This window comes from Orbicella franksi, chromosome 8, assembly GCF_964199315.1.
Source record: "Orbicella franksi chromosome 8, jaOrbFran1.1, whole genome shotgun sequence".
Taxonomy (NCBI): Eukaryota; Metazoa; Cnidaria; class Anthozoa; order Scleractinia; family Merulinidae; genus Orbicella; species Orbicella franksi.
Window position 1 is genome coordinate 5,422,967 of NC_138152.1, and position 19,116 is coordinate 5,442,082.

A 19,116-nucleotide genomic window follows, 5' to 3' on the forward strand; every position below is an offset into this window, starting at 1 on the left:
CAAATTCATTCAGTTTGTCTATCACTATCGAGAGGGTGGCAAAGGTGGCGTACCAATCACGCATTACGTACGCTGAATGTTTCTACTAAATCACGCATCACGGATAATTTTTTTCACCAATCACGCGTCACGTAAAAAGAAGTGAGTACATCGCCAATTTTACTTTCTCGACTCTAAAAGCGTCGTTAAAAGAGATAGCCCTGCCGATTCAACAACAAAAATGCATCGGCAAATATGTAACCTCTCACGCAAAAACGTTCTTTACGGTATCCGTTCGAACGGCTGGCACGGCAAGTGAACGGGTAATTTGACTAACGATAGTCAATTTACTTGTTCGAAGATATCTTAAGACCACTTGGTTCTGCATGAGTTGATAACCACTGAATATAATGAGTAACGACTCTAGAAACGATTTAATGAAATGCAAACTGTGAAGGTAAATGTGAGGGATTCATGAGGTGTAGGCTGTGCAGGTATATGTGGGGGATTAATGAGGTGTGGGCTGTGTGGGTATATGTGGGGGATTAATGAGATGTAAGCTGTGTAGGTATATGTGGGGGATTAATGAGATGTATGCTGTGTAGGTATCATCGGGGGATTTCATGAGATGTAGGCTACGTAGGTATATGTAGGGGATTAATGAAATGTAGGCTGTGTAGGTATATGTAGGGGATTAATGAGATGTATTGCTGTGTAGGTATATGTAGAGGATTAATGAGATGTATGCCGTGTAGGCATTTGTGGGGGATTAATGAGATGTAGACGGTGTAGGTATATGTGGGGGATTAATGAGATGTATGCTGTGTAGGTATATTTGGGGGATTTAATGAAATGTAGGCTGTGTAGGTATATGTAGGGGATTAATGAAATGTAGGCTGTATAGGTATATGTAGGGGATTAATGAGATGTAGGCTGTGTAGGTATATGTAGAGGATTAATGAAATGTAGGCTACGTAGGTATATGTAGGGGATTAATAAGATGTAGGCTGTGTAGGTATATGTAGAGGATTAATGAGATGTAGGCTACGTAGGTATATGTAGGGGGTTAATGGGATGTAGACTGTGTAGGTATATGTGGGGGATTAATGAGATGTATTGCTGTGTAGGTATATGTAGAGGATTAATGAAATGTAGGCTACGTAGGTATATGTAGAGGATTAATGAGATGTAGGCTGTGTAGGTATATGTAGAGGATTAATGAGATGTAGGCTGTGTAGGTATATGTAGAGGATTAATAAGATGTAGGCTGTGTAGGTTTATGTAGAGGATTAATGAGATGTAGGCTATGTAGGTATATGTAGAGGATTAATGAGATGTAGGCTACGTAGGTATATGTAGGGGATTAATAAGATGTAGGCTGTGTAGGTACATGTAGAGGATTAATGAGATGTAGGCTGTGTAGGTTTATGTAGAGGATTAATGAGATGTAGGCTGTGTAGGTATATGTAGAGGATTAATGAGATGTAGGCTGTGTAGGTATATGTAGAGGATTAATGAGATGTAGGCTGTGTAGGTATATGTAGAGGATTAATGAGATGTAGGCTGTGTAGGTATATGTAGGGGATTAATGAGATGTAGGCTGTGTAGGTATATGTAGAGGATTAATAAGATGTAGGCTGTGTAGGTTTATGTAGAGGATTAATGAGATGTAGGCTATGTAGGTATATGTAGGGGATTAATAAGATGTAGGCTGTGTAGGTACATGTAGAGGATTAATGAGATGTAGGCTGTGTAGGTATATGTAGAGGATTAATGAGATGTAGGCTACGTAGGTATATGTACGGGATTAATAAGATGTAGGCTATGTAGGTACATGTAGAGGATTAATGAGATGTAGGCTGTGTAGGTATATGTAGAGGATTAATGAGATGTAGGCTACGTAGGTATATGTAGGGGATTAATAAGATGTAGGCTATGTAGGTATATGTAGAGGATTAATGAGATGTAGGCTACGTAGGTATATGTAGGGGATTAATAAGATGTAGGCTGTGTAGGTACATGTAGAGGATTAATGAGATATAGGCTGTGTAGGTTTATGTAGAGGATTAATGAGATGTAGGCTGTGTAGGTATATGTAGGGGATTAATGAGATGTAGGCTATGTAGGTATATGTAGAGGATTAATGAGATGTAGGCTACGTAGGTATATGTAGGGGATTAATAAGATGTAGGCTGTGTAGGTACATGTAGAGGATTAATGAGATGTAGGCTATGTAGGTATATGTAGAGGATTAATGAGATGTAGGCTACGTAGGTATATGTAGGGGATTAATAAGATGTAGGCTGTGTAGGTACATGTAGAGGATTAATGAGATATAGGCTGTGTAGGTTTATGTAGAGGATTAATGAGATGTAGGCTGTGTAGGTATATGTAGGGGATTAATGAGATGTAGGCTATGTAGGTATATGTAGAGGATTAATGAGATGTAGGCTACGTAGGTATATGTAGGGGATTAATAAGATGTAGGCTGTGTAGGTACATGTAGAGGATTAATGAGATGTAGGCTATGTAGGTATATGTAGAGGATTAATGAGATGTAGGCTACGTAGGTATATGTAGGGGATTAATAAGATGTAGGCTGTGTAGGTACATGTAGAGGATTAATGAGATGTAGGCTGTGCAGGTTTATGTAGAGGATTAATGAGATGTAGGCTGTGTAGGTTTATGTAGAGGATTAATAAGATGTAGGCTGTGTAGGTATATGTAGAGGATTAATGAGATGTAGGCTATGTAGGTATATGTAGAGGATTAATGAGATGTAGGCTATGTAGGTATATGTAGAGGATTAATGAGATGTAGGCTGTGTAGGTATATGTAGAGGATTAATGAGATGTAGGCTGTGTAGGTATATGTAGGGGATTAATGAGATGTAGGCCGTGTAGGTATATGTAGAGGATTAATAAGATGTAGGCTGTGTAGGTTTATGTAGAGGATTAATGAGATGTAGGCTATGTAGGTATATGTAGGGGATTAATGACATGTAGGCTGTGTAGGTATATGTAGAGGATTAATAAGATGTAGGCTGTGTAGGTTTATGTAGAGGATTAATGAGATGTAGGCTATGTAGGTATATGTAGGGGATTAATAAGATGTAGGCTGTGTAGGTACATGTAGAGGATTAATGAGATGTAGGCTGTGTAGGTATATGTAGAGGATTAATGAGATGTAGGCTACGTAGGTATATGTAGGGGATTAATAAGATGTAGGCTATGTACGTACATGTAGAGGATTAATGAGATGTAGGTTGTGTAGGTATATGTAGAGGATTAATGAGATGTAGGCTACGTAGGTATATGTAGGGGATTAATAAGATGTAGGCTATGTAGGTATATGTAGAGGATTAATGAGATGTAGGCTGTGTAGGTTTATGTAGAGGATTAATGAGATGTAGGCTATGTAGGTATATGTAGAGGATTAATGAGATGTAGGCTGTGTAGGTATATGTAGAGGATTAATAAGATGTAGGCTGTGTAGGTATATGTAGAGGATTAATGAGATGTAGGCTGTGTAGGTATATGTAGAGGATTAATGAGATGTAGGCTGTGTAGGTATATTTACAGGATTAATGAGATGTAGGCTGTGTAGGTATATGTAGAGGATTAATAAGATGTAGGCTGTGTAGGTATATGTAGGGGATTAATGAGATGTAGGCTATGTAGGTTTATGTAGAGGATTAATGAGATGTAGGCTATGTAGGTATATGTAGAGGATTAATGAGATGTAGGCTGTGTAGGTATATGTAGAGGATTAATAAGATGTAGGCTGTGTAGGTATATGTAGAGGATTAATGAGATGTAGGCTGTGTAGGTATATGTAGAGGATTAATGAGATGTAGGCTGTGTAGGTATATGTAGAGGATTAATGAGATGTAGGCTGTGTAGGTATATGTACAGGATTAATGAGATGTAGGCTGTGTAGGTATATGTAGAGGATTAATAAGATGTAGGCTGTGTAGGTATATGTAGGGGATTAATGAGATGTAGGCTATGTAGGTATATGTAGAGGATTAATGAGATGTAGGCTACGTAGGTATATGTAGGGGATTAATAAGATGTAGGCTGTGTAGGTATATGTAGAGGATTAATGAGATGTAGGCTGTGTAGGTACATGTAGAGGATTAATGAGATGTAGGCTGTGTAGGTTTATGTAGAGGATTAATGACATGTAGGGTGTGTAGGTACATGTAGAGGATTAATGAGATGTAGGCTGTGTAGGTATATGTAGAGGATTAATAAGATGTAGGCTGTGTAGGTATATGTAGAGGATTAATGAGATGTAGGCTGTGTAGGTATATGTAGAGGATTAATGAGATGTAGGCTGTGTAGGTATATGTAGAGGATTAATGAGATGTAGGCTGTGTAGGTACATGTAGAGGATTAATGAGATGTAGGCTGTGTAGGTTTATGTAGAGGATTAATGAGATGTAGGCTGTGTAGGTTTATGTAGAGGATTAATAAGATGTAGGCTGTGTAGGTATATGTACAGGATTAATGAGATGTAGGCTGTGTAGGTATATGTAGAGGATTAATGAGATGTAGGCTATGTAGGTATATGTAGAGGATTAATGAGATGTAGGCTACGTAGGTATATGTAGGGGATTAATAAGATGTAGGCTGTGTAGGTACATGTAGAGGATTAATGAGATGTAGGCTGTGTAGGTTTATGTAGAGGATTAATGAGATGTAGGCTGTGTAGGTTTATGTAGAGGATTAATAAGATGTAGGCTGTGTAGGTACATGTAGAGGGTTAATGAGATGTAGGCTGTGTAGGTATATGTAGAGGATTAATGAGATGTAGGCTGTGTAGGTTTATGTAGAGGATTAATGAGATGTAGGCTGTGTAGGTATATGTAGAGGATTAATAAGATGTAGGCTGTGTAGGTACATGTAGAGGATTAATGAGATGTAGGCTGTGTAGGTATATGTAGAGGATTAATGAGATGTAGGCTGTGTAGGTATATGTAGAGGATTAATGAGATGTAGGCTGTGTAGGTATATGTAGGGGATTAATGAGATGTAGGCTGTGTAGGTATATGTAGAGGATTAATAAGATGTAGGCTGTGTAGGTTTATGTAGGGGATTAATGAGATGTAGGCTGTGTAGGTATATGTAGAGGATTAATGAGATGTAGGCTACGTAGGTATATGTAGGGGATTAATAAGATGTAGGCTATGTAGGTATATGTAGGGGATTAGTAAGATGTAGGCTGTGTAGGTACATGTAGAGGATTAATGAGATGTAGGCTTTGTAGGTATATGTAGAGGATTAATGAGATGTAGGCTGTGTAGGTATATGTAGAGGATTAATAAGATGTAGGCTGTGTAGGTATATGTAGAGGATTAATGAGATGTAGGCTGTGTAGGTATATGTAGAGGATTAATGAGATGTAGGCTGTGTAGGTATATGTAGAGGATTAATGAGATGTAGGCTGTTTAGGTATATGTAGAGGATTAATGAGATGTAGGCTGTGTAGGTATATGTAGAGGATTAATAAGATGTAGGCTGTGTAGGTATATGTAGGGGATTAATGAGGTGTAGGCTGTGTAGGTATATGTAGAGGATTAATGAGATGTAGGCTATGTAGGTATATGTAGAGGATTAATGAGATGTAGGCTACGTAGGTATATGTAGGGGATTAACAAGATGTAGGCTCTGTAGGTATATGTAGAGGATTAATGAGATGTAGGCTGTGTAGGTATATGTAGAGGATTAATGAGATGTAGGCTGTGTAGGTATATGTAGAGGATTAATGAGATGTAGGCTGTGTAGGTTTATGTAGAGGATTAATGACATGTAGGCTGTGTAGGTACATGTAGAGGATTAATGAGATGTAGGCTGTGTAGGTATATGTAGAGGATTAATAAGATGTAGGCTGTGTAGGTATATGTAGAGGATTAATGAGATGTAGGCTGTGTAGGTATATGTAGAGGATTAATGAGATGTAGGCTGTGTAGGTATATGTAGAGGATTAATGAGATGTAGGCTGTGTAGGTACATGTAGAGGATTAATGAGATGTAGGCTGTGTAGGTTTATGTAGAGGATTAATGAGATGTAGGCTGTGTAGGTTTATGTAGAGGATTAATAAGATGTAGGCTGTGTAGGTATATGTACAGGATTAATGAGATGTAGGCTGTGTAGGTATATGTAGAGGATTAATGAGATGTAGGCTATGTAGGTATATGTAGAGGATTAATGAGATGTAGGCTACGTAGGTATATGTAGGGGATTAATAAGATGTAGGCTGTGTAGGTACATGTAGAGGATTAATGAGATGTAGGCTGTGTAGGTTTATGTAGAGGATTAATGAGATGTAGGCTATGTAGGTATATGTAGAGGATTAATGAGATGTAGGCTGTGTAGGTATATGTAGAGGATTAATAAGATGTAGGCTGTGTAGGTATATGTAGAGGATTAATGAGATGTAGGCTGTGTAGGTATATGTAGAGGATTAATGAGATGTAGGCTGTGTAGGTATATTTACAGGATTAATGAGATGTAGGCTGTGTAGGTATATGTAGAGGATTAATAAGATGTAGGCTGTGTAGGTATATGTAGGGGATTAATGAGATGTAGGCTATGTAGGTTTATGTAGAGGATTAATGAGATGTAGGCTATGTAGGTATATGTAGAGGATTAATGAGATGTAGGCTGTGTAGGTATATGTAGAGGATTAATAAGATGTAGGCTGTGTAGGTATATGTAGAGGATTAATGAGATGTAGGCTGTGTAGGTATATGTAGAGGATTAATGAGATGTAGGCTGTGTAGGTATATGTAGAGGATTAATGAGATGTAGGCTGTGTAGGTATATGTACAGGATTAATGAGATGTAGGCTGTGTAGGTATATGTAGAGGATTAATAAGATGTAGGCTGTGTAGGTATATGTAGGGGATTAATGAGATGTAGGCTATGTAGGTATATGTAGAGGATTAATGAGATGTAGGCTACGTAGGTATATGTAGGGGATTAATAAGATGTAGGCTGTGTAGGTATATGTAGAGGATTAATGAGATGTAGGCTGTGTAGGTACATGTAGAGGATTAATGAGATGTAGGCTGTGTAGGTTTATGTAGAGGATTAATGACATGTAGGCTGTGTAGGTACATGTAGAGGATTAATGAGATGTAGGCTGTGTAGGTATATGTAGAGGATTAATAAGATGTAGGCTGTGTAGGTATATGTAGAGGATTAATGAGATGTAGGCTGTGTAGGTATATGTAGAGGATTAATGAGATGTAGGCTGTGTAGGTATATGTAGAGGATTAATGAGATGTAGGCTGTGTAGGTACATGTAGAGGATTAATGAGATGTAGGCTGTGTAGGTTTATGTAGAGGATTAATGAGATGTAGGCTGTGTAGGTTTATGTAGAGGATTAATAAGATGTAGGCTGTGTAGGTATATGTACAGGATTAATGAGATGTAGGCTGTGTAGGTATATGTAGAGGATTAATGAGATGTAGGCTATGTAGGTATATGTAGAGGATTAATGAGATGTAGGCTGTGTAGGTTTATGTAGAGGATTAATAAGATGTAGGCTGTGTAGGTATATGTAGAGGATTAATGAGATGTAGGCTGTGTAGGTATATGTAGAGGATTAATGAGATGTAGGCTACGTAGGTATATGTAGGGGATTAATAAGATGTAGGCTGTGTAGGTACATGTAGAGGATTAATGAGATGTAGGCTGTGTAGGTTTATGTAGAGGATTAATGAGATGTAGGCTGTGTAGGTTTATGTAGAGGATTAATAAGATGTAGGCTGTGTAGGTACATGTAGAGGGTTAATGAGATGTAGGCTGTGTAGGTATATGTAGAGGATTAATGAGATGTAGGCTGTGTAGGTTTATGTAGAGGATTAATGAGATGTAGGCTGTGTAGGTATATGTAGAGGATTAATAAGATGTAGGCTGTGTAGGTACATGTAGAGGATTAATGAGATGTAGGCTGTGTAGGTATATGTAGAGGATTAATGAGATGTAGGCTGTGTAGGTATATGTAGGGGATTAATGAGATGTAGGCTGTGTAGGTATATGTAGAGGATTAATAAGATGTAGGCTGTGTAGGTTTATGTAGGGGATTAATGAGATGTAGGCTGTGTAGGTATATGTAGAGGATTAATGAGATGTAGGCTACGTAGGTATATGTAGGGGATTAATAAGATGTAGGCTATGTAGGTATATGTAGGGGATTAGTAAGATGTAGGCTGTGTAGGTACATGTAGAGGATTAATGAGATGTAGGCTTTGTAGGTATATGTAGAGGATTAATGAGATGTAGGCTGTGTAGGTATATGTAGAGGATTAATAAGATGTAGGCTGTGTAGGTATATGTAGAGGATTAATGAGATGTAGGCTGTGTAGGTATATGTAGAGGATTAATGAGATGTAGGCTGTGTAGCTATATGTAGAGGATTAATGAGATGTAGGCTGTTTAGGTATATGTAGAGGATTAATGAGATGTAGGCTGTGTAGGTATATGTAGAGGATTAATAAGATGTAGGCTGTGTAGGTATATGTAGGGGATTAATGAGATGTAGGCTGTGTAGGTATATGTAGAGGATTAATGAGATGTAGGCTATGTAGGTATATGTAGAGGATTAATGAGATGTAGGCTACGTAGGTATATGTAGGGGATTAACAAGATGTAGGCTCTGTAGGTATATGTAGAGGATTAATGAGATGTAGGCTGTGTAGGTATATGTAGAGGATTAATGAGATGTAGGCTGTGTAGGTATATGTAGAGGATTAATGAGATGTAGGCTGTGTAGGTTTATGTAGAGGATTAATGACATGTAGGCTGTGTAGGTACATGTAGAGGATTAATGAGATGTAGGCTGTGTAGGTATATGTAGAGGATTAATAAGATGTAGGCTGTGTAGGTATATGTAGAGGATTAATGAGATGTAGGCTGTGTAGGTATATGTAGAGGATTAATGAGATGTAGGCTGTGTAGGTATATGTAGAGGATTAATGAGATGTAGGCTGTGTAGGTACATGTAGAGGATTAATGAGATGTAGGCTGTGTAGGTTTATGTAGAGGATTAATGAGATGTAGGCTGTGTAGGTTTATGTAGAGGATTAATAAGATGTAGGCTGTGTAGGTATATGTACAGGATTAATGAGATGTAGGCTGTGTAGGTATATGTAGAGGATTAATGAGATGTAGGCTATGTAGGTATATGTAGAGGATTAATGAGATGTAGGCTACGTAGGTATATGTAGGGGATTAATAAGATGTAGGCTGTGTAGGTACATGTAGAGGATTAATGAGATGTAGGCTGTGTAGGTTTATGTAGAGGATTAATGAGATGTAGGCTGTGTAGGTTTATGTAGAGGATTAATAAGATGTAGGCTGTGTAGGTACATGTAGAGGGTTAATGAGATGTAGGCTGTGTAGGTATATGTAGAGGATTAATGAGATGTAGGCTGTGTAGGTTTATGTAGAGGATTAATGAGATGTAGGCTGTGTAGGTTTATGTAGAGGATTAATAAGATGTAGGCTGTGTAGGTACATGTAGAGGATTAATGAGATGTAGGCTGTGTAGGTATATGTAGAGGATTAATGAGATGTAGGCTGTGTAGGTATATGTAGAGGATTAATGAGATGTAGGCTGTGTAGGTATATGTAGGGGATTAATGAGATGTAGGCTGTGTAGGTATATGTAGAGGATTAATAAGATGTAGGCTGTGTAGGTTTATGGAGAGGATTAATGAGATGTAGGCTATGTAGGTATATGTAGGGGATTAATAAGATGTAGGCTGTGTAGGTACATGTAGAGGATTAATGAGATGTAGGCTGTGTAGGTATATGTAGAGGATTAATGAGATGTAGGCTACGTAGGTATATGTACGGGATTAATAAGATGTAGGCTATGTAGGTACATGTAGAGGATTAATGAGATGTAGGCTGTGTAGGTATATGTAGAGGATTAATGAGATGTAGGCTACGTAGGTATATGTAGGGGATTAATAAGATGTAGGCTATGTAGGTATATGTAGAGGATTAATGAGATGTAGGCTACGTAGGTATATGTAGGGGATTAATAAGATGTAGGCTGTGTAGGTACATGTAGAGGATTAATGAGATATAGGCTGTGTAGGTTTATGTAGAGGATTAATGAGATGTAGGCTGTGTAGGTATATGTAGAGGATTAATGAGATGTAGGCTGTGTAGGTATATGTAGAGGATTAATGAGATGTAGGCTGTGTAGGTATATGTAGAGGATTAATAAGATGTAGGCTGTGTAGGTATATGTAGGGGATTAATGAGATGTAGGCTGTGTAGGTATATGTAGAGGATTAATGAGATGTAGGCTATGTAGGTATATGTAGAGGATTAATGAGATGTAGGCTACGTAGGTATATGTAGGGGATTAACAAGATGTAGGCTCTGTAGGTATATGTAGAGGATTAATGAGATGTAGGCTGTGTAGGTATATGTAGAGGATTAATGAGATGTAGGCTGTGTAGGTATATGTAGAGGATTAATGAGATGTAGGCTGTGTAGGTTTATGTAGAGGATTAATGACATGTAGGCTGTGTAGGTACATGTAGAGGATTAATGAGATGTAGGCTGTGTAGGTATATGTAGAGGATTAATAAGATGTAGGCTGTGTAGGTATATGTAGAGGATTAATGAGATGTAGGCTGTGTAGGTATATGTAGAGGATTAATGAGATGTAGGCTGTGTAGGTATATGTAGAGGATTAATGAGATGTAGGCTGTGTAGGTACATGTAGAGGATTAATGAGATGTAGGCTGTGTAGGTTTATGTAGAGGATTAATGAGATGTAGGCTGTGTAGGTTTATGTAGAGGATTAATAAGATGTAGGCTGTGTAGGTATATGTACAGGATTAATGAGATGTAGGCTGTGTAGGTATATGTAGAGGATTAATGAGATGTAGGCTATGTAGGTATATGTAGAGGATTAATGAGATGTAGGCTACGTAGGTATATGTAGGGGATTAATAAGATGTAGGCTGTGTAGGTACATGTAGAGGATTAATGAGATGTAGGCTGTGTAGGTTTATGTAGAGGATTAATGAGATGTAGGCTATGTAGGTATATGTAGAGGATTAATGAGATATAGGCTGTGTAGGTATATGTAGAGGATTAATAAGATGTAGGCTGTGTAGGTATATGTAGAGGATTAATGAGATGTAGGCTGTGTAGGTATATGTAGAGGATTAATGAGATGTAGGCTGTGTAGGTATATTTACAGGATTAATGAGATGTAGGCTGTGTAGGTATATGTAGAGGATTAATAAGATGTAGGCTGTGTAGGTATATGTAGGGGATTAATGAGATGTAGGCTATGTAGGTTTATGTAGAGGATTAATGAGATGTAGGCTATGTAGGTATATGTAGAGGATTAATGAGATGTAGGCTGTGTAGGTATATGTAGAGGATTAATAAGATGTAGGCTGTGTAGGTATATGTAGAGGATTAATGAGATGTAGGCTGTGTAGGTATATGTAGAGGATTAATGAGATGTAGGCTGTGTAGGTATATGTAGAGGATTAATGAGATGTAGGCTGTGTAGGTATATGTACAGGATTAATGAGATGTAGGCTGTGTAGGTATATGTAGAGGATTAATAAGATGTAGGCTGTGTAGGTATATGTAGGGGATTAATGAGATGTAGGCTATGTAGGTATATGTAGAGGATTAATGAGATGTAGGCTACGTAGGTATATGTAGGGGATTAATAAGATGTAGGCTGTGTAGGTATATGTAGAGGATTAATGAGATGTAGGCTGTGTAGGTACATGTAGAGGATTAATGAGATGTAGGCTGTGTAGGTTTATGTAGAGGATTAATGACATGTAGGCTGTGTAGGTACATGTAGAGGATTAATGAGATGTAGGCTGTGTAGGTATATGTAGAGGATTAATAAGATGTAGGCTGTGTAGGTATATGTAGAGGATTAATGAGATGTAGGCTGTGTAGGTATATGTAGAGGATTAATGAGATGTAGGCTGTGTAGGTATATGTAGAGGATTAATGAGATGTAGGCTGTGTAGGTACATGTAGAGGATTAATGAGATGTAGGCTGTGTAGGTTTATGTAGAGGATTAATGAGATGTAGGCTGTGTAGGTTTATGTAGAGGATTAATAAGATGTAGGCTGTGTAGGTATATGTACAGGATTAATGAGATGTAGGCTGTGTAGGTATATGTAGAGGATTAATGAGATGTAGGCTATGTAGGTATATGTAGAGGATTAATGAGATGTAGGCTGTGTAGGTTTATGTAGAGGATTAATAAGATGTAGGCTGTGTAGGTATATGTAGAGGATTAATGAGATGTAGGCTGTGTAGGTATATGTAGAGGATTAATGAGATGTAGGCTACGTAGGTATATGTAGGGGATTAATAAGATGTAGGCTGTGTAGGTACATGTAGAGGATTAATGAGATGTAGGCTGTGTAGGTTTATGTAGAGGATTAATGAGATGTAGGCTGTGTAGGTTTATGTAGAGGATTAATAAGATGTAGGCTGTGTAGGTACATGTAGAGGGTTAATGAGATGTAGGCTGTGTAGGTATATGTAGAGGATTAATGAGATGTAGGCTGTGTAGGTTTATGTAGAGGATTAATGAGATGTAGGCTGTGTAGGTATATGTAGAGGATTAATAAGATGTAGGCTGTGTAGGTACATGTAGAGGATTAATGAGATGTAGGCTGTGTAGGTATATGTAGAGGATTAATGAGATGTAGGCTGTGTAGGTATATGTAGGGGATTAATGAGATGTAGGCTGTGTAGGTATATGTAGAGGATTAATAAGATGTAGGCTGTGTAGGTTTATGTAGGGGATTAATGAGATGTAGGCTGTGTAGGTATATGTAGAGGATTAATGAGATGTAGGCTACGTAGGTATATGTAGGGGATTAATAAGATGTAGGCTATGTAGGTATATGTAGGGGATTAGTAAGATGTAGGCTGTGTAGGTACATGTAGAGGATTAATGAGATGTAGGCTTTGTAGGTATATGTAGAGGATTAATGAGATGTAGGCTGTGTAGGTATATGTAGAGGATTAATAAGATGTAGGCTGTGTAGGTATATGTAGAGGATTAATGAGATGTAGGCTGTGTAGGTATATGTAGAGGATTAATGAGATGTAGGCTGTGTAGGTATATGTAGAGGATTAATGAGATGTAGGCTGTTTAGGTATATGTAGAGGATTAATGAGATGTAGGCTGTGTAGGTATATGTAGAGGATTAATAAGATGTAGGCTGTGTAGGTATATGTAGGGGATTAATGAGATGTAGGCTGTGTAGGTATATGTAGAGGATTAATGAGATGTAGGCTATGTAGGTATATGTAGAGGATTAATGAGATGTAGGCTACGTAGGTATATGTAGGGGATTAACAAGATGTAGGCTCTGTAGGTATATGTAGAGGATTAATGAGATGTAGGCTGTGTAGGTATATGTAGAGGATTAATGAGATGTAGGCTGTGTAGGTATATGTAGAGGATTAATGAGATGTAGGCTGTGTAGGTTTATGTAGAGGATTAATGACATGTAGGCTGTGTAGGTACATGTAGAGGATTAATGAGATGTAGGCTGTGTAGGTATATGTAGAGGATTAATAAGATGTAGGCTGTGTAGGTATATGTAGAGGATTAATGAGATGTAGGCTGTGTAGGTATATGTAGAGGATTAATGAGATGTAGGCTGTGTAGGTATATGTAGAGGATTAATGAGATGTAGGCTGTGTAGGTACATGTAGAGGATTAATGAGATGTAGGCTGTGTAGGTTTATGTAGAGGATTAATGAGATGTAGGCTGTGTAGGTTTATGTAGAGGATTAATAAGATGTAGGCTGTGTAGGTATATGTACAGGATTAATGAGATGTAGGCTGTGTAGGTATATGTAGAGGATTAATGAGATGTAGGCTATGTAGGTATATGTAGAGGATTAATGAGATGTAGGCTACGTAGGTATATGTAGGGGATTAATAAGATGTAGGCTGTGTAGGTACATGTAGAGGATTAATGAGATGTAGGCTGTGTAGGTTTATGTAGAGGATTAATGAGATGTAGGCTGTGTAGGTTTATGTAGAGGATTAATAAGATGTAGGCTGTGTAGGTACATGTAGAGGGTTAATGAGATGTAGGCTGTGTAGGTATATGTAGAGGATTAATGAGATGTAGGCTGTGTAGGTTTATGTAGAGGATTAATGAGATGTAGGCTGTGTAGGTTTATGTAGAGGATTAATAAGATGTAGGCTGTGTAGGTACATGTAGAGGATTAATGAGATGTAGGCTGTGTAGGTATATGTAGAGGATTAATGAGATGTAGGCTGTGTAGGTATATGTAGAGGATTAATGAGATGTAGGCTGTGTAGGTATATGTAGGGGATTAATGAGATGTAGGCTGTGTAGGTATATGTAGAGGATTAATAAGATGTAGGCTGTGTAGGTTTATGGAGAGGATTAATGAGATGTAGGCTATGTAGGTATATGTAGGGGATTAATAAGATGTAGGCTGTGTAGGTACATGTAGAGGATTAATGAGATGTAGGCTGTGTAGGTATATGTAGAGGATTAATGAGATGTAGGCTACGTAGGTATATGTACGGGATTAATAAGATGTAGGCTATGTAGGTACATGTAGAGGATTAATGAGATGTAGGCTGTGTAGGTATATGTAGAGGATTAATGAGATGTAGGCTACGTAGGTATATGTAGGGGATTAATAAGATGTAGGCTATGTAGGTATATGTAGAGGATTAATGAGATGTAGGCTACGTAGGTATATGTAGGGGATTAATAAGATGTAGGCTGTGTAGGTACATGTAGAGGATTAATGAGATATAGGCTGTGTAGGTTTATGTAGAGGATTAATGAGATGTAGGCTGTGTAGGTATATGTAGAGGATTAATGAGATGTAGGCTGTGTAGGTATATGTAGAGGATTAATGAGATGTAGGCTGTGTAGGTATATGTAGAGGATTAATAAGATGTAGGCTGTGTAGGTTTATGTAGAGGATTAATGAGATGTAGGCTATGTAGGTATATGTAGAGGATTAATGAGATGTAGGCTACGTAGGTATATGTAGGGGATTAATAAGATGTAGGCTGTGTAGGTACATGTAGAGGATTAATGAGATGTAGGCTGTGTAGGTATATGTAGAGGATTAATGAGATGTAGGCTGTGTAGGTTTATGTAGAGGATTAATAAGATGTAGGCTGTGTAGGTATATGTAGAGGATTAATGAGATGTAGGCTATGTAGGTATATGTAGAGGATTAATGAGATGTAGGCTATGTAGGTATATGTAGAGGATTAATGAGATGTAGGCTGTGTAGGTATATGTAGAGGATTAATGAGATGTAGGCTGTGTAGGTATATGTAGGGGATTAATGAGATGTAGGCTGTGTAGGTATATATAGAGGATTAATAAGATGTAGGCTGTGTAGGTTTATGTAGAGGATTAATGAGATGTAGGCTGTGTAGGTATATGTAGGGGATTAATGAGATGTAGGCTGTGTAGGTATATGTAGAGGATTAATAAGATGTAGGCTGTGTAGGTTTATGTAGAGGATTAATGAGATGTAGGCTATGTAGGTATATGTAGGGGATTAATAAGATGTAGGCTGTGTAGGTATATGTAGGGGATTAATGAGATGTAGGCTGTGTAGGTTTATGTAGAGGATTAATGAGATGTAGGCTATGTAGGTATATGTAGAGGATTAATGAGATGTAGGCTACGTAGGTATATGTAGGGGATTAATAAGATGTAGGCTGTGTAGGTACATGTAGAGGATTAATGAGATGTAGGCTGTGTAGGTATATGTAGAGGATTAATAAGATGTAGGCTGTGTAGGTATATGTAGGGGATTAATAAGATGTAGGCTATGTAGGTATATGAAGAGGATTAATAAGATGTAGGCTATGTAGGTATATGTAGAGGATTAATAAGATGTAGGCTGTGTAGGTATATGTAGGGGATTAATGAGATGTAGGCTATGTAGGTATATGTAGGGGATTAATGAGATGTAGGCTGTGTAGGTATATGTAGGGGATTAATGAGATGTAGGCTGTGTAGGTATATGTAGAGGATTAATAAGATGTAGGCTGTGTAGGTATATGTAGAGGATTAATAAGATGTAGGCTATGTAGGTATATGTAGAGGATTAATAAGATGTAGGCTGTGTAGGTATATGTAGGGGATTAATGAGATGTAGGCTATGTAGGTATATGTAGGGGATTAATGAGATGTAGGCTGTGTAGGTATATGTAGAGGATTAATAAGATGTAGGCTGTGTAGGTATATGTAGAGGATTAATGAGATGTAGGCTATGTAGGTATATGTAGAGGATTAATAAGATGTAGGCTGTGTAGGTATATGTAGAGGATTAATGAGATGTAGGCTATGTAGGTATATGTAGGGGATTAATGAGATGTAGGCTGTGTAGGCATATGTAGAGGATTAATGAGATGTAGGCTGTGTAGGTATATGTAGAGGATTAATAAGATGTAGGCTGTGTAGGTATATGTAGGGGATTAATGAGATGTAGGCTATGTAGGTATATGTAGGGGATTAATGAGATGTAGGCTATGTAGGTATATGTAGAGGATTAATGAGATGTAGGCTATGTAGGTATATGTAGAGGATTAATAAGATGTAGGCTGTGTAGGTATATGTAGGGGATTAATAAGATGTAGGCTGTGTAGGTATATGTAGAGGATTAATGAGATGTAGGCTGTGTAGGTATATGTAGGGGATTAATGAGATGTAGGCTATGTAGGTATATGTAGGGGATTAATGAGATGTAGGCTGTGTAGGTATATGTAGGGGATTAATGAGATGTAGGCTATGTAGGTATATGTAGGGGATTAATGAGATGTAGGCTATGTAGGTATATGTAGGGGATTAATGAGATGTAGGCTATGTAGGTATATGTAGGGGATTAATGAGATGTAGGCTATGTAGGTATATGTAGGGGATTAATGAGATGTAGGCTGTGTAGGTATATGTAGGGGATTAATGAGATGTAGGCTATGTAGGTATATGTAGGGGATTAATGAGATGTAGGCTGTGTAGGTATATGTAGAGGATTAATAAGATGTAGGCTGTGTAGGTATATGTAGAGGATTAATGAGATGTAGGCTATGTAGGTATATGTAGAGGATTAATAAGATGTAGGCTGTGTAGGTATATGTAGAGGATTAATAAGATGTAGGCTGTGTAGGTATATGTAGAGGATTAATGAGATGTAGGCTATGTAGGTATATGTAGAGGATTAATGAGATGTAGGCTGTGTAGGTATATGTAGAGGATTAATGAGATGTAGGCTGTGTAGGTATATGTAGAGGATTAATGAGATGTAGGCTGTGTAGGTAGATGTAGAGGATTAATAAGATGTAGGCTGTGTAGGTATATGTAGAGGATTAATGAGATGTAGGCTGTGTAGGTATATGTAGAGGATTAATAAGATGTAGGCTGTGTAGGTATATGTAGGGGATTAATGAGATGTAGGCTATGTAGGTATATGTAGGGGATTAATGAGATGTAGGCTATGTAGGTATATGTAGGGGATTAATGAGATGTAGGCTATGTAGGTATATGTAGGGGATTAATGAGATGTAGGCTATTTAGGTATATGTAGGGGATTAATGAGATATAGGCTGTGTAGGTATATGTAGGGGATTAATGAGATGTAGGCTGTGTAGGTATATGTAGGGGATTAATGAGATGTAGACTGTGTAGGTATATGTAGAGGATTAATGAAATGTAGGCTATGTAGGTATATGTAGAGGATTAATGAGATGTAGGCTGTGTAGGTATATGTGGGGGATTAATGAGATGTATGCTGTGTAGGTATAATCGGGGGATTTCATGAGATGTAGGCTACGTAGGTATATGTAGGGGATTAATGAAATGTAGGCTGTGTAGGTATATGTAGGGGATTAATGAGATGTAGGCTGTGTAGGTATATGTAGAGGATTAATGAGATGTAGGCTGTGTAGGTATATGTAGGGGATTAATGAGATGTAGGCTGTGTAGGTATATGTAGGGGATTAATGAGATATAGGCTGTGTAGGTATATGTAGGGGATTAATGAGATGTAGGCTGTGTAGGTATATGTAGGGGATTAATGAGATGTAGACTGTGTAGGTATATGTAGAGGATTAATGAAATGTAGGCTATGTAGGTATATGTAGAGGATTAATGAGATGTAGGCTGTGTAGGTATATGTGGGGGATTAATGAGATGTATGCTGTGTAGGTATAATCGGGGGATTTCATGAGATGTAGGCTACGTAGGTATATGTAGGGGATTAATGAAATGTAGGCTGTGTAGGTATATGTAGGGGATTAATGAGATGTATTGCTGTGTAGGTATATGTAGAGGATTAATGAGATGTATGCCGTGTAGGCATTTGTGGGGGATTAATGAGATGTAGACGGTGTAGGTATATGTGGGGGATTAATGAGATGTATGCTGTGTAGGTATATTTGGGAGATTTAATGAGATGTAGGCTGTGTAGGTATTTGTAGGGGATTAATGAAATGTAGGCTGGATAGGTATATGTAGGGGATTAATGAGATGTAGGCTGTGTAGGTATATGTAGAGGATTAATGAAATGTAGGCTATGTAGGTATATGTAGGGGATTAATGAGATGTAGGCTGTTTAGGCATATGTGGGGGATTAATGAGATGTAGACTGTGTAGGTATATTTGGGAGATTAATGAGATGTATGCTGTGTAGGTATAATCGGGGGATTTCATGAGATGTAGGCTACGTAGGTATATGTAGGGGATTAATGAAATGTAGGCTGTGTAGGTATATGTAGGGGATTAATGAGATGTATTGCTGTGTAGGTATATGTAGAGGATTAATGAAATGTAGGCTACGTAGGTATATGTAGGGGATTAATAAGATGTAGGCTGTGTAGGTATATGTAGGGGATTAATGAGATGTAGGCTGTGTAGGTATATGTAGAGGATTAATGAGATGTAGGCTGTGTAGGTATATGTAGGGGATTAATGAGATGTAGGCTGTGTAGGTATATGTAGGGGATTAATGAGATGTAGGCTGTGTAGGTATATGTATGGGATTAATGAGATGTAGACGGTGTAGGTATATGTGGGGGATTAATGAG